Source organism: Sminthopsis crassicaudata, chromosome 1 (genome assembly GCF_048593235.1).
Source record: "Sminthopsis crassicaudata isolate SCR6 chromosome 1, ASM4859323v1, whole genome shotgun sequence".
NCBI lineage: Eukaryota > Metazoa > Chordata > Mammalia > Dasyuromorphia > Dasyuridae > Sminthopsis > Sminthopsis crassicaudata.
This window is the reverse complement of record NC_133617.1, coordinates 164,634,951-164,650,127: the sequence shown is the minus strand read 5'-3', so window position 1 is coordinate 164,650,127 and position 15,177 is coordinate 164,634,951. Positions and strand designations below refer to the sequence as shown.

The following is a 15,177-nucleotide window of genomic DNA, read 5'->3' as shown; positions in this document are numbered from 1 at the left end:
AGGATGATACCTAGGTTTCAAGTCTGGGTAATTAGGAGGATGGTGGTACCTTAGACAGTAATAGGGAAATGTAAAAGAGGACTGAGAGCTAGATTGGGAAGGGATGGAATTTGTTGGGGGAGAAGAGATGAGTTTATATTGATTTTAAATGTCTATGAATAAGACATACAGTTCATGATGTCCAATGGGCAGTTTAAAATTTGAGACTAAGTTAGGAGGTCAGGTTGGATAATAAAATTTAAGAATCAGATAATTAATGAAATTACCAAGTATAATAGTAAAGAGAAAGCCCAGAGAAGAGCCCTATAGCGTTATATATTATATAGCCCTATATATTAATTCAAATGTAAATAATAAACATCTCAAACCCAATTAGCAAACATGTAAATCGTCAATGTTGGAAAGACTGTAAAAAGAGGTATACTAATACAGTCATTGAAACTGTAAATTGGTCCACCACCAGTATCTGCCAGATACTGAACTAAACATTTTACAGATATTAACTCATTTAATCTCACAAAAATCTTGAAGTGAATGCTATTATTATGCCCCATTATATAGCTGAGTATACTATTTCTATCATGGGTAAATCAGTTTGAAATTATGTTGAAAAAGTGACAAATGCCCATATCCTTTGACATAAGAAACTCTAGTGAGAAATGTTTTATAAAGGAAGTCTTGGGGAGGAGCTTATTGTTCCATGTAGCAGGCCTCTAGTAAAAGGAAGAGGCAATTGAGGATAACAAAAAAAAAAAAAAAAAAAGAACCAAGTACTCATTGGAAATAGCTAAACAAACTGGTACATGAATGTAATAATTACTGCACTTTAAAAAATGTTTATGAAAAATTCTTATATATAAAAGAAAAGCAAATCAACTTATATAGTCAAGTGAACAAATTCAAAGAAACAATGCATAACTAAAATAAAATAAACAGGAAAATTAAAATAAAAGGAAATTGAAGACTGAATAATGTTAATGACCAAGATTTAGCCTTGGAGAGTAGAGAAAATGTATTTCACTCCCTTCATTGTTGGGGATTGGGAGATCTATAGCTGTGAAATATTGCATCATTATCAAACTGTCAATGAGTTGTCTACTTTTGCTGATTTAAGTATTTATTACAAGGGATAGTTCATTGAGTAGGGAGAGTAGTAGTTTATTCAGAGACAGATGTACTGTAAAAAAACAAAGATTTAACTTTTTAAAAAATCCAATAGAGTAAGACATTACTGTGTAAGACACAGTAGGAAATGTGTGTTAATTGTGATATAGCTTTAAAACATTTAATAAATGCTATCATTGTTATTTTTTTCAAACAATCTTTAACATTCTAATGTTATGTACCAAATTGTAACAAATTTAGAAATTAAATTTTAAGTTTTCTTACTAAAAGGCAAAATAATACTTATTGTATTTAAATTACTAACTTCAACAGCAAATATAATTTGGAATTAAATTAATCCCAAGTGGAACAAGAAAAGATAATTTTAAAAAGAATTAAGAAATAAAGTCATTAATTTTATGTCTAGCCCAGGGGTTAGTGAGCCTAAGGTATTCAAAGGTTCTGAACCTTCTTTGGCTTATAGACCACTGACATTGCTCTCTCTTCAACAGTCTGGTCAAAGTACCTACTCAGAATGCTTTTACGTGAACAAAATAAAATACACAGATTACAAGGGAAACCAAATGTACTCAAAATATGATTATCAAAAGACTTACGAATAATTTCATGAAAAAATGTTCTAAATCACTATTGATTAGAGAAATGAGAATTAAGACAATTTTATAGTACCACTTTTACACCTCTTGACTGGCGAAGACGACAGGAAAAGACAATGATAAATGTTGGAGGGAATGTAGGAAAAACTGGGACACAATACATTGTTGGTGGGGTTACTGATTCAACCATTCTGGAGAGCAATTTGGAACTATGCCCAAAGGGCTACAAACTATGCATACTCTTTGATATAGCCTGTATCCCAAGAAGATGATAAAAAAGGAAAAAATGACCCACAAGAGCAAAAACATTTGTAGCAGCCCCTTTTGTAGTGGCTAAAAACTGGAAACTGAGTAGATGTCCATCAATTGGAGAATGGCTAAATAAGTTATGGTATATGAATGTTATAGAATATTATTATTCTATAAGAAACGATCAGCAGGGTAATTTACATGAACTGATGCTAAGTGAAATGAGCAGAACCAAGAGAACATTGTACATAGCAACCTTATGTGATGATCAACTCTGATGGAAGTAACTCTTTTCAATGATGAGATGATTCAGACCAGTTCCAATGGTCTTGTGATAGAGAAAGCCATCTGCATCCAGAGAGAGGACTGTGGGAACTGAGTATGGATCACAACATAGTATTTTCATCTTTTTTATTGTTGTTTGCTTGCTTTTTTGTCATTCCCCCTCCACCCCCCGCTTTTTTGACCTGATTTTTCTTGTGCAGCATGATAAATATGGAAATAAAGAATTGCACATGTTATCCTATATTGGATTGCATGCAAGTGCAAGGGTGAATGTTGAAAACTATCTTTACATGTATTTTGAAAAATATAAGGTTATTATAAAAAAAATTTCATGGACTGCAACTTAAAAACTCTTAGGTCTAGAAGTTTATACCGGACAACAATGGAGAGAGAAACAAGGTTCTTTTAATACAGTATATTAAATGCTTAAGTTTTCTATCTTCCAAAGGTAAGAAAATATAAATGAGCACACACAATTTACTGGTTTAAAAAAATAAAAGTTTTAGATAAGTAAAATTTAAAAGGAATAGTTTCCCAATTCAGATATATTTGGGAATGTAAAGTTCCAGGCTAGCTCCCTGGAGGCCTCAGAATCAACCAGAGTCAAGATAAGCAAAAGTCTTTAGGGGGAGAAGTGAAGGGGATGGACAAAACTGCCACAAGCTCTCCACCAACCTCCCTTCTCCTTGTTCATACTCCTCCAAAGTGAATCTGGCTTATCTCACTCCAACCCTGTAATCCCTACTTCAATTATAAAGATACAGCCAGCACAGAATAGTGAGAAGGGCCATTTTCCCAAGGATATGCAAATAGAGTTATTGTCCAATAAGGGAATTAGCCTTATGTGCTTGGTGATCTGAGTGAGTCAAGCACACCTTTTAAGAGTTTCAGCTCTTTACATGGGAACATTTGTAGGAAATTTAGTAGAATAAAGGGAAAAGTGGGAGAACAATGTAACATCATGACCATAATGATGTAAAGAAAATAATCCTGAATAAAATTAGAACTATGATCAATATAGCAATTAATTATAACTTCAGAGAACTGGTTAAGTAAACCTTCCTAAGCTTAGAAAGGTGGAGGCCTAAGATGTGAAATAAAATATCTGGGTCCTCCTCTAGTTTAACTAGCTTTACTTCTTTGTGGCAAAGCAGGCATCTATTGGAGATGGAACATTTGTTTAATAGAATATCAACTCCTGGTAGAATCTTAAGTTCCTTCAGGGCAGGAACTATTTCTATTCTTGGTCTTGTATCTTGAGTAAATGCAACATTAACATTTTAAAATTACATGTTAATTAATGGGGAAAAAAAAAGCCCAAAAGTAAGATTCTGGAGGTAAGTACAAAGATTTTTATTTTTAGTTTTTGGGGTAAGTAGGAATAGGGAATGTATGTCCAATGGAAGAAACACAAGAGCAAAAGAATTAAATAAAAGGATGTAGAAATAAATTTGACTAATTTGGACCAATTAGGAAGTTTAAAATATCAACTTAAATTTTTTTTTTATTTTATTTAGAATTTTTTTTCACAGTATATATGTATAATTTTTTTTTATAATATTATCCCTTGTATTCATTTTTTCCAAATTATCCCCCCCTCTCTCCATTCCTTCCCCCCGATGACAGGCAATCCCATACATTTTAAATGTGTTACAATATAACCTAGATACAATATATGTGTGTAAATACCACTTTCTTGTTGCACATTAAGCATTAGATTCCGAAGGTATAAGTAACCTGGGTAGATAGACAGTAGTGCTAACAATTTACATTCACTTCCCAGTGTTCCATCTCTGGGTGTAGTTATTTCTGTCCATCATTGATCAACTGGAAGTGAGTTGGATCTTCTTTATGTTGAAGATATCCACTTCCATCAGAATACATCCTCATACAGCATTGAAGTGTACAGCGATCTTCTGGTTCTATTCATTTCACTCAGCATCAGTTGATGTAAGTCTCTCCAAGCCTCTCTGTATTCCTCTTGCTGGTCATTTCTTATAGAACAATAGTATTCCATAACCTTCATATGCCATAATTTACCCAACCATTCTCCAATTGATGGGTATCCATTCATCTTCCAGTTTCCAGCCACAACAAAAAGAGCTGCCACAAACGTTTTGGCACATACAGGTCCCTTTCCCTTCTTTAGTATTTCTTTGGGATATAAGCCCAGTAGTAGTACGGCTAGGTCAAAGGGTATGCACAGTTTGATAACTTTTTGGGCATAGTTCCAAATTGCTCTCCAGAATGGCTGGATTCTTTCACAACTCCACCAACAATGTATTAGTGTCCCCTTTTCCCACATCCCCTCCAACATTCATCATTATTTGTTCCTGTCATCTTAGCCAATCTGACAGGTGTATAGTGGTATCTCAGAGTTGTCTTAATTTGCATTTCTCTAATCAGTAGTGATTTGGAACACTTTCATATGAGTGGATATAGTTTCAATCAACTTAAATTTTTAAAAAATAGTTCGTGTTAATTTAAACTAAGTTGCCAAAGTAGAGATTCTACTTTAACAAGAATGTTAACAGCATAAAGACTGTTCTTAGTAAGTTCACCTGATGAGAAGTCAGAACAAATCCTTTGTTCTGCTGATCAAAAAAATTTCATTTTTGCTCACAAATTCCAATGTATAGGACTCCAAATTAATCAAGTACTAATAGCGTTTAGAAATAATAAAAGTTACAGTTAAGATGAGAGGAACTAGATGGTAGAGCCTTGAAAGTTAGCCCTCATTTCAGATTTAATAAAAAATAGTGAAAGACAGAAAATTACATTTGAAAAGATTACTCTAGTAGCTATATAAACCAGATTGGAAGAAAGAAGATACTGGGCAGGGAGACCAACCTGTCTAGTAGAGGCTTCCATAACAACTCAGGTGTGAAGTGCTAGGGAATTGGTCTGGGATGGTAGTAGCATAATTGTTTTTCTAAAAAGCTTAAATCTTTTTCTTATAAGAAGAAAAAATATCAAGCTTTTCTCATGAATTGGTTGTAGAAAGAGGAAAGAAATTGAAAATGGCTACATATATACATACATCCCTAAGAATTAGTAGAATTTCAATGGCACAAGAAACTAGAAAAAGTTGAGTTTGGATAAGAAACTGAAGGAAAGATTTGAGGACTGAACACTTAATTTTTAAAGTTTATCCTATTTAAGTTTTTTTTTTAAATAATTATAACTTTTTTGACAGTACATATGCATAGGTAATTTTTTTTTTTTTTAAACAACATTATCCCTTGTACTCCTTCTGTTCCAAATTTTTCCCCTCCTTCCCTCCATCCCCTCCCCTAGATGGCAGGCATTCCCATACATATTAAATGTTATAGTATATCCTAGGTACAACATATATGTGCAGAACTGAATTTTGTTGTTGTTGTTGCAAAGGAAGAATTGTATTCGGAAAGTAAAAATAATCTGGGAAGAAAAACAAAAAACAACAACAACAAAAAATGCTCACAGTTTACACTCATTTCCCAGAGTTCCTTTTCTGGATGTAGCTGATTCTGTCCATTATTGATCAATTGGAATTGGATTAGCTCTTCTCTATGTTGAAGATATCCACTTCCATCAGAATACATCCTCATACAGTAGCATTGTTGAAGTGTATAATGATCCCCTAGTTCTGCTCGTTTCACTCAGCATCAGTTGATGTAAGTCTCTCCAAGCCTCTCTGTATTCCTCCTGTTGGTCATTTCTTACAGAAAATAATATTCCATAACATTCATATACCATAATTTACCCAACCATTCTCCAATTGATGGACATCCGTTCATTTTCCAGTTTCTAGCCACTACAAAAAGGGCTGCCACAAACATTTTGGCACATACAGGTCCCTTTCCCTTCTTTAGTATTTCCTTGGGATATAAACCCAGTAGTAGCAATGCTGGGTCAAAGGGTATGCACATTTTGATAACTTTTTGGGCATAATTCCAGATTGCTCTCCAGAATGGTTGGATTCTTTCATAACTCCACCATGACTGCATCAGTGTCCCAGTTTTCCCATAGCCCCTCCAACACTCATCATTATTTTTTCCTGTCATCTTAGCCAATCTGACAGATGTGTAATGTTTTCTCAGAGTTGTCTTAATTTGCATTTCTCTGATCAATAGTGATTTGGAACACTCTTTCATATGAGTGGAAATAGTTTTAATTTCATCATCTGAAAATTGTCTGTTCATATCCTTTGACCATTTATCAATTGGAGAATGGTTTGGTTTCTTATAAATTAAAGTCAATTCTCTGTATATTTTGGAGATGAAGCCTTTATCAGAACCTTTAACTGTAAATATGTTTTCCCAATTTACTTCCCTTCTAATCTTGTTTGCATTAGTTTTATTTGTGCAGAAACTTTTTAATTTGGTTTAATCAAAATTTTCTATTTTGTGATCAATAATGGTCTCTAGTTCTCCTTTGGACACAAATTCCTTCCTCCTCCATAAGTCTGAGAGGTAAATTATCCTATGTTCCTCTAATTTATTTATGATTTCATTCTTTATGCCTAAATCTTGGACCCATTTTGATCTTATCTTAGTATGTGATGTTAAATGTGGGTCCATGCCTAGTTTCTGCCATCCTATTTAAGTTTGTTAACATTTGTTAACAAAATACCTAAGTGTTATCAATCCTACAGATGTAGAAATTCATTAGTGGAAGGGTAGAAAGAAAGAATTAGAAATGTCCATTATTAAGTCATTTCCAGTTGTGACCATTAAAACAAAGAAAGCTGAAAAATGGGTTTGTGGAGGAAGAACATGGCAGAAGACCCCAAGACTTCTATAATTAATTAACTGAAGAAGTCATCCCTGTAAATAAAAACTGATCCACAAAAATATAATTCATTCCCCCAATTACAATAATGGCAATAGTAAATAAAAACAGGAAATTCAGTGTTTAAATACCTTTTGGTCTCCCCAAAAATTCTTATTAACTCCTTGTGTCTCAATTGATTAAAGCCCAAAAATCTAAAATCAGGAAGTAGGAATTACAAGGTAGTGAACAGTAAAATAAGTACAAATACTCTGAAGGGAATCACAAGAAAAATTCCTTTGAAGCAACTATTACTTTGCATTTTCAGATTTCAGAGAAGCCAATTTTTTACTAAACCTGGGTCAATGTGGTTAGTATAATAAAATAGTAGAAAAACTAGTAGTGATCTTGGACAAATAACCTTTGCTTCTCTGTTTCTTCATCTGAAGTAGGTAGGATAAATAGAACCTAAACTCACAAAGAGTTTTGAGGAACATGTACTGCAAAAGCAAAAGCAGCAGTGGTCTGCATTTTTACAATTTCTCTAAATTTTAGAACTGAAGAGGAAACTTAAGATGATGAAACCCAGATCCAATCCTTCCATTTCACATAAGAAAAAATGAAGTTGATGGATTAAAAAAGGTCTCATAGTTAATTAGGAACAGAACAATTTAAGTCTCCCATTTATACTGTTGAACTATGATAAATCATGTATTGCTTCTGTATATGGAAAAAAAGAGTTTTAAAAGCATGAATCAGAGAACATGTCAGGTACATCAGTACCCAATATTCCAAGAAAACTTGCAATGTCCAAAGTCAGTGATGAAAAAAATATTTCAATTATACCTACTTTTGACAAAACTAATCTCAAAACAAGCAAGCTCAAGGATATCTTCTTACAAGGTTAAAAACATTTTAACACTGAAAATGTTTAAGGATGATTACAAAGAATAAAAGTCATATGAAACATTTTCTATAAATTCAAGGAAAACATGTATCAGCATCAGAAAAACATGTGAAGAGGATGCAGAATTTTCCATATCATACCTCCAACAATTAATAAAATATATGAGCCCTTAAAATTAGGGCATCCCTGAAAGTATTCCAATAATAATTTACAAAGATACTTGGTTTTGACTTTATCTCCCCACCGTCAATACCAGATCACCAACTCTCAGCAGCTTTAACAAATTTATTTTCTTCCTTTTTTTTTTTTTTTTTTTTAAGTAATCTCAACTATATTAAACTCAGAAGATATGTTGGTACAACTTGGTTAACATATCTTTGGATCTTAAAATCTTGCATTTGAATTACAGGAAAAAAAAAAAACCACCACCACCACCACACATAGTACTCTATGCTCCAAGTTCTTGGATATTTTTTTCCCTGAGGCACTTAGGGCTTAATGACTTGCCCAGGGTCACACAGCTAGGAAGCATTAAGTATCTGAGGCCACATTTGAATTCAGCTTGGGTGCTCTATCCACTGTGCCATCTAGCTGCCCCTGAGGTTTGTTTGTTTTTTTTTAAAAGAAAAAAGGAACCCTTCACCCAAATGAATGAAGATTGGCACTTACCTTTTATTCTTTTTCTTTAAAATCTTGTTCTTACCCCATAATTTTTACTTTATACTTTTATTTTCCTTTCATTTTTATAAACTTTAAGTAGGATGTCGCATTCTTAGTTTATTTCCATTGTGACCAAAGTATTTGATAAACCTTTTTTCAATAGGATGATCAAGATCATATCATTTACATACTCCAGAGCAGCAAATTTATAATGGATTTCCCAATGTTTAAGCATATGAAATATTATTATAATTTATCAAGTGGAACATCTCAATATCTACATTCAAAAAAAGACATTTCATGTTGTCCAAATAAGCCATATCATCTCATGCTAGTGTCTGTTTTATTTCTTGGTGAGAATTACTAAAAAACAATATATTCACTTCTCTACCACTACTCTGTCCCTAAAACATTAATTTCAAAGTTCTTGAGAGTCTTTTAAATTTTAATTGACATATTCCTTTTTGCATGAGATGGACTTGTTTGATTCATTTCATTAAGGAAGAAAAGAATTAGAGTGGTGTTTATTTTTTTTTACATAGTGGAGGGAGCTGAGACTTCTTAATAGACTCAAGGTTGGAGAGAACTTTAGAGGGTAATCTTTTTCCAATCTCCCTAGCAATCATTGCAGGAAATCTTTCTAGAACACCCAGGGACAGATGGATTGACCAGGCCCTTGGTTGAACATTTCCAGTAAGGAAAAGCTCACTACTTTTAAATGAGAACATGTTCCATTGCTGGACAGCTCTAATTATTAGAATGTTCCTTAGACATACAAATTCTAACTACTTTTGCAAACTACAAGACAAAAATATATTCACTCTTTTTATCTAATTTCCTTCACATATTTGAAGATAGCTATCAAGTCATTTAGGTAGTATTTTTTAAGTTTGTTAAGTTAACTTAAAAGTTTCTTAACTTAAAACTTAAGAAAATTTAGGTTTGAATCTTGCCTCAGAAGTTGAGTTGATTTAAAACTCTTCGTCTCAGTGAAATGTAACACCTACCTCCAGGATTTTAGTGAAAAAGGCTAAATGAAATAATATATGTAAAATACCATGCAAACTTTAAATCACTTCATAAATGTTAGCTACTCTTCTCTTAAAATATGCTAGTTTCCTCTACTATCCTTAAGAAGACAGATATTACTACAAGACTTAGTTACTTGGCTTTTTGGAGTTTGTCACTGTCACTCTAGAAACTCGTTATCCAACCAAGCTGGATAAAAATATCCCAAATTATTTTCTAAAAAGACATTACAATCTAACAGTTCCTTGATCTGGACACTATTTCTATTTATGAAAGATAATCCATGCCCATTTACTTGAGCAATTCTACAAAAAGTAAACATGAGAAAGTGTAACACAAATCTCTAACTTTAAACAAAAGAAAAACTGGGGAATGGGATAAAGATACTTTACCTGTCATCTATTTAGAAAAATAATTTATAGAAGCAATTACTTCAAAATATTGATCATTAGCCAAAATTACGGGAAAAGTTCCCAGAAAATTAGGAAACATGAATCTCTTAGAAGAGTGACAAATTTAGACAAAATATTTGAAGTACTTGAGTATCTACAGAGTGTTATTAGCATCAACACAACAAAATTAAAGAAATGAATAATCCCTTAGATCTATAAAATCAATAAGCAACTTGATGTGTAAATTAAATACCCTGGTCTCCGTTGGGCTTCCAAGCTCAGATCATATTCTATGGTCATTTTAAGTTTGAAGGTACTTCAAAGGCTTCAACACTATACTTCCCTTCTTTGCTCTATTCTCTTAAAAAAAAAAAAAAAAAAAAAAGATTGCTTCCCTTACTCTATTCTTGCCCATAAAAAAAGTGAATATACTGTGCATGAACACACAGTATGCAACAAGTATTTGTGGAATGTTGTTAAATCAAGGTAGATTATTTCAATACATGACTAAAGTGATATAAACTTCAACAATCTGTCCTTTTCTAAATCATATTTATCAAATAAATTACAAGAAGAGGTTCTAGAATGGTTGCATCCATCTGATAACTTCTTACAGATTTTCAAAAACAGCAAACTGCTTGTGTATCTGATGAACTCCTTCACAATTCACAGGAAAAGCCAATTAAAGAACCGAGTGTACATCAATAACAAATTGATATATTTAGAAGGGCCATGGTCAGTACTATGTATTCATTAAGCATTCACGAGGACTATAGGTCTGTACTCTAAAGGATGTTTAAGTCTCCATTCAAGACAATCACAAAGTATACAAAAGTTTTAAGCTCTAGACAGTTTTTTTAAGAGGCCTGAGTCAGGAAGATCGGAGTTCAAATTCAGTCTTAGATCCTTAATCTTAACTTAACCCCTTTGCTTCCCATTCCTCACCTGTAAAGTGGAGACAATATCTACTTCGTAGGATTATTGTAAGGATTAAATGAGCTCAGTGCCTGGCACACACTGAGGACTAATGTTATTGGGTATTATTAGAGTAGGTTAGTCATCATTCATAAGAGACCCACCACCTTTTCTTCACTGAACAGCTAGCTATTCACCCAACAGAAGAGAAAGGCTTCCAAAAATGAATGTTCCACATTCCTATGAAGTGTGAAAATTTAAGACAAGTTCTAAGAATCACCAAGCATTCAATCACTTTGAGGCTGCAAAGCTGCTACCTCCAAACTCCAAAGAGTTAGAATTGACTCGGCCACGGCACTTAACTTACTGAGCTCTGTCTGGTCCCTAGCCTTTTCTGGTTGTGGCCCCTCTCCTCCCTCCCCTAATGGACACTACGAATGAATGACAGGGCATCAGAGCTAAATTTAAATTTCCTGCCTTTTGCCACAAAGCTAAAAACTAACGAAATCAGGCGGCCAACTCGAGCGTTTTTAATGGGATCCTTTGCATCCCTCCTACTTGCTGGATACCCAAGAGGGCAGCATGGGTAGTACTGCACTTTGCAAGGAAGGGGGAGGATGGTAGACACGAAGAAAAAGAACCCTATCCCACCAGATCCAGCCCCCCCGCCACGCAGTTACGGGGTCTTTACACCCGTTCCCCCACACCAGGAACACTTTTTTTTGCACAGTCTGAGCAAGTCTATGGTGTCGGCACGACTTCCCCCGCCGCCGCTGCCAGCGCGCCCCTTTCCCCGAGGAGTCAACACCCCCTTCTCCGGACATATTTTGCCCTCGTCCGATGCCTTCCCCCCTCCAGCCGCTTCCAGCCAGCAGCAAATCGCCCTTCACCCCGCCCAGCCCAAACGTGCGCGTCTCTCCCCCCGGCCCGCTCGCTCTCGCCCGCCCGGGCTCATCTCGGAGGCGAAGTGTGGCACAGGCCAATCCTCACACTTTACCGTCTTCTCCTCGCACATATTTCCCGTCCAGCAAACTGCTGCCCCCGGGGGGGGGGGGGGCGAAGGGGGAGGGGAGCGGGAAAAGGGGAGCCACGGCGGAGCGGGACCGTCAGGCTGGAAACAACCCCCGGCGGCGAGGGTGGCTGGGCTGGGGAGGGGGCCGGGAGGAGGGGGCAGCCACCGGGCCGGTCCGCTCCGCTAGGGGCCGGGGGTGGAGGGGTTTGGGGAAGGGGAGGGTAGGTACCTCATAGAGCTCTTCAGGTAGCCATGGGGGCGGCCAGGCGGGAGTCCCAGGCGTGAGTTGAGGGAGTGGGAAGGAGGGGTTGGGGTACGGGGTCGGGAGGAGGAGGGAGAGGGGCCGGGGCCGCCGCCGCCGCCGGGTTGCCGACACTTTGTTTCAGTTGGGTCCCTGTGTGGCCTCCGCTTCCTCCTCCTCCTCCTCCTCCTCCCCGCTGCCCGGGAGCTCAGGACGAGCCTCTCGCACTCCAATGCCAGTGCGGGGCTGGCGGCGGCGGCGCTGCTGGGGCTGTGCGCAAGAGCAGCTGCGCAACTCGCCCTCCTCGCCCCCTCGGCTCCCTCACTCCCCGGCGGCCCGGCTCCGGCTCATAGCTCTCCCGACGCGGGGATGAGTGTGGGGCGGCTGCTGCTGCTACTACTGCCGCTGCTGCTGCCGCTGCCGCCGAAGCTGCCGCTGCTGCACGGTGGCGGCGGCGGGTGGCTCCCCCTCTCCGGTGTAGTGCAAAAAGCTTCCTACTTCGACCAAAAAAAAAAAAAAAAAAAAAAAAAAAAACCCTGCCCCGACTACTGAGCATGCCCAGAGCGACCGCCCGAGCCACGGCGGAGTTCGAGGGTGGGGAATTCCACTTCTCCGGGTTTTCGGGGCCACCACGAGGGGAGGGGGAGGGGGCAATAGGGGGGGAGGAGAAGTGGGGAGGGGAGGGGGGCGGTGGTGGGAGCGGGAGCCCAACCTCGGGTTCAGCACTGGGACGGAACCCGAACAGGAGCAAGCTGTGCACGGAAGGGGAGGAGCCGAAGGGGAACGGTGGGAGGAGCCCTTGGGGAAAGTATCTTGCACACCCCGTCCGACTTTACCTAAGTCGGATTCACGCAGGGGAGAGCTTCTTTCCGAAGGGGAGGGGGCGGGCGACCCTGAGCTTCTTTCAGTTGACCAGTTTGGAGAGGGAGCCCGGGAGGAGAGCACGCTGTTTGGGCTAGACTTGGAGACCTTGAGGAAGAAGTTGGGGGGGGGGTGTTGGAAGCGGAGAGGAAGGGGATGTGGTGCAAAGTGGGCATCTCTAGGCGCGGAGTTGGGACAGGAGGCTCGGAGAGAGTGTGGCCAAGGCTGGGGCAGACTTGCAGGGGACTACTTCTTTGCCGAGGACTCCGGAGTAGAGAAGTCAGTGGGGGCGGGTTTCTCTGCCATGGACAGGGCTGGGCTTTGGCGATCCCGGAGCGGGACATTCCCTCCCGCAACACCTTCAGCGTTAAGGACAAATGGGAGAATCCTCTCTAAACGCGAACAGGGCCAGGACCTGCCGCTCCCTCCTCAGCTTCCCTTCCCTTCCCTCTTCGCAGGCCAACGTGACCTCTAGAACCGCTCCCGCTCAATTGAGTCCCCAAGGTATCGTGGCTCCCCCTCCGCCGAGGAAAAGAGGAGGAAGCGCGGGGCCTGCGGGGACGCGAGGGTCTCGGCTCAAAGTAGCCCAAACTCTGCCCTCCGCCTGGGTCCCGGGGAGGCTCACGAGGGGCCGCCCGGCGGGAAGCCGGCCCCCTCGAGGGCATCGAGGGAAGTCTGAGAAGCCTGGTGGGGACTTGGAACGTAAGCTCTCTGAGATGTTCCCAAGTGCCCCAGCCCTGGCCGTGCCTGGTCGCAGGGTTGAACCCACCGCTTCTACCCACGTCCCTCCTCCGTCCCAATTTCTCATTCGGCAGCTCATAAAACCCGGAGCGAAGTGGATTCGACACACACCGAAACTCCATGTGGCGGTAGCAGCTAGACTGGGCATGCTCCATCCGGGAAAGCAGGTTTTGGTTTTAAGTAGGGAATTACAGTGAGTGGTAATCGAAGGCAGAGGCTACTGCTGTCACTTGCCTTCTTCTACACCTGCTCCTTTCTCCCCCCGCAAGGTCCCCTTTTAAAAGGAGACAGCTCCTACAAAGTTGGCAAGTACTGAGGAAAGAAGAGTAGACCACACAAAGTCTTGTCTGTCCATGGAACGTGGCAGTGGTGGTTCTCCATGTTGAGAACCATGGTTAGCAGCAGCAGCAGCAGCCCGGGGTCCGCGCTCCGAATCCCATCTTTACATCACATGGGTTTCAGGAATTAATAACTAGGTTGAAATAGATTTGCCCAGCAGTCGGCAAGTCCTGGACCGATTTATTTCCAAACAAAAGTGCCACGACGTCCCTTCTCCTCTAGATAGTGCTCCTCCCCTCTATTATCTAAATTCTGATCTGACCACAAATGTAAGGCAAGTATTTAAATAGTAGAACACACTGATTGTAAATCAACTTGCCATCTCATTGCATCTTCGGAACGGACCTTTGAGATGGGCGCTCTGAGGAGCATGCCCTTTTTACAGGTGAGACCTGAGGCTGGGAGGAGCAGTGCCAACTTTCCCAAGGTCTCACACCGAGTCAGGACTTGAATTCATCTCTCTGACTCCAGCTGGCCACTTTGTCCTAGATGCCCCATCAGGAAACTTTCCTTTGTTGACCAGAGTGCGCAGTGAAAGGTTTATCCTTGGAACTTCACTCATCAGTCCGTGTGAATTCTTTTGCAGCCTCTATCATATGCGTTAAAAGACTATTTCCCAACTTAAACGATGAGGATCACCTTTTTGTAACTCTAGCACAACTCCTGATTCAGATGTTCTGGTAGGGACAATCATCAGAATCTTCTATGCAAGGCATGAGCTTACAGTACCAACTATAGAGAATGCCACAGAAGGGAGAACAAAACTAGTGAGAAATCCAGCCACCTGACAGATGTTGTGAGGCAAGGTCTTTGTAAACTCGTATTCAGAAACAGTCTGCATACATCAGACACACACACAATTCTCAGTCCTCAGACAAAAACCTTGAAATTTCCCATTTTATTAGTTACTCCTGACACCCAGGCTTAAGTTTGTAAAGTTCTGGGAATGGTCCTTCACTTAAATACCTCCATGATTAAATTACTCATCAATGAAGAAACTACAAAATGAAAAACTGATGTCCCAGGGAAGGACACTGGCTCTAGGTGAAAAGGCTTGGGTTTCATATTGAGTT

The 15,177-nt window shown here is 39.4% G+C and overlaps 1 protein-coding gene across 1 annotated transcript in view; it reads right to left on the bottom strand.

Moving 5' to 3' along the window:
• The window catches only part of CDYL (chromodomain Y like), a 159,090-nt gene extending 146,436 nt beyond the window's left edge, over nt 1-12,654 (bottom strand). Inside the window, exon 1 of the mRNA XM_074270851.1 lies at nt 12,152-12,654. The gene's annotated coding sequence lies outside the window, so the exon portion shown is untranslated. The remainder of the gene's footprint in view (nt 1-12,151) is intronic.
• Nucleotides 12,655-15,177: the final 2,523 nt, after the last annotated feature.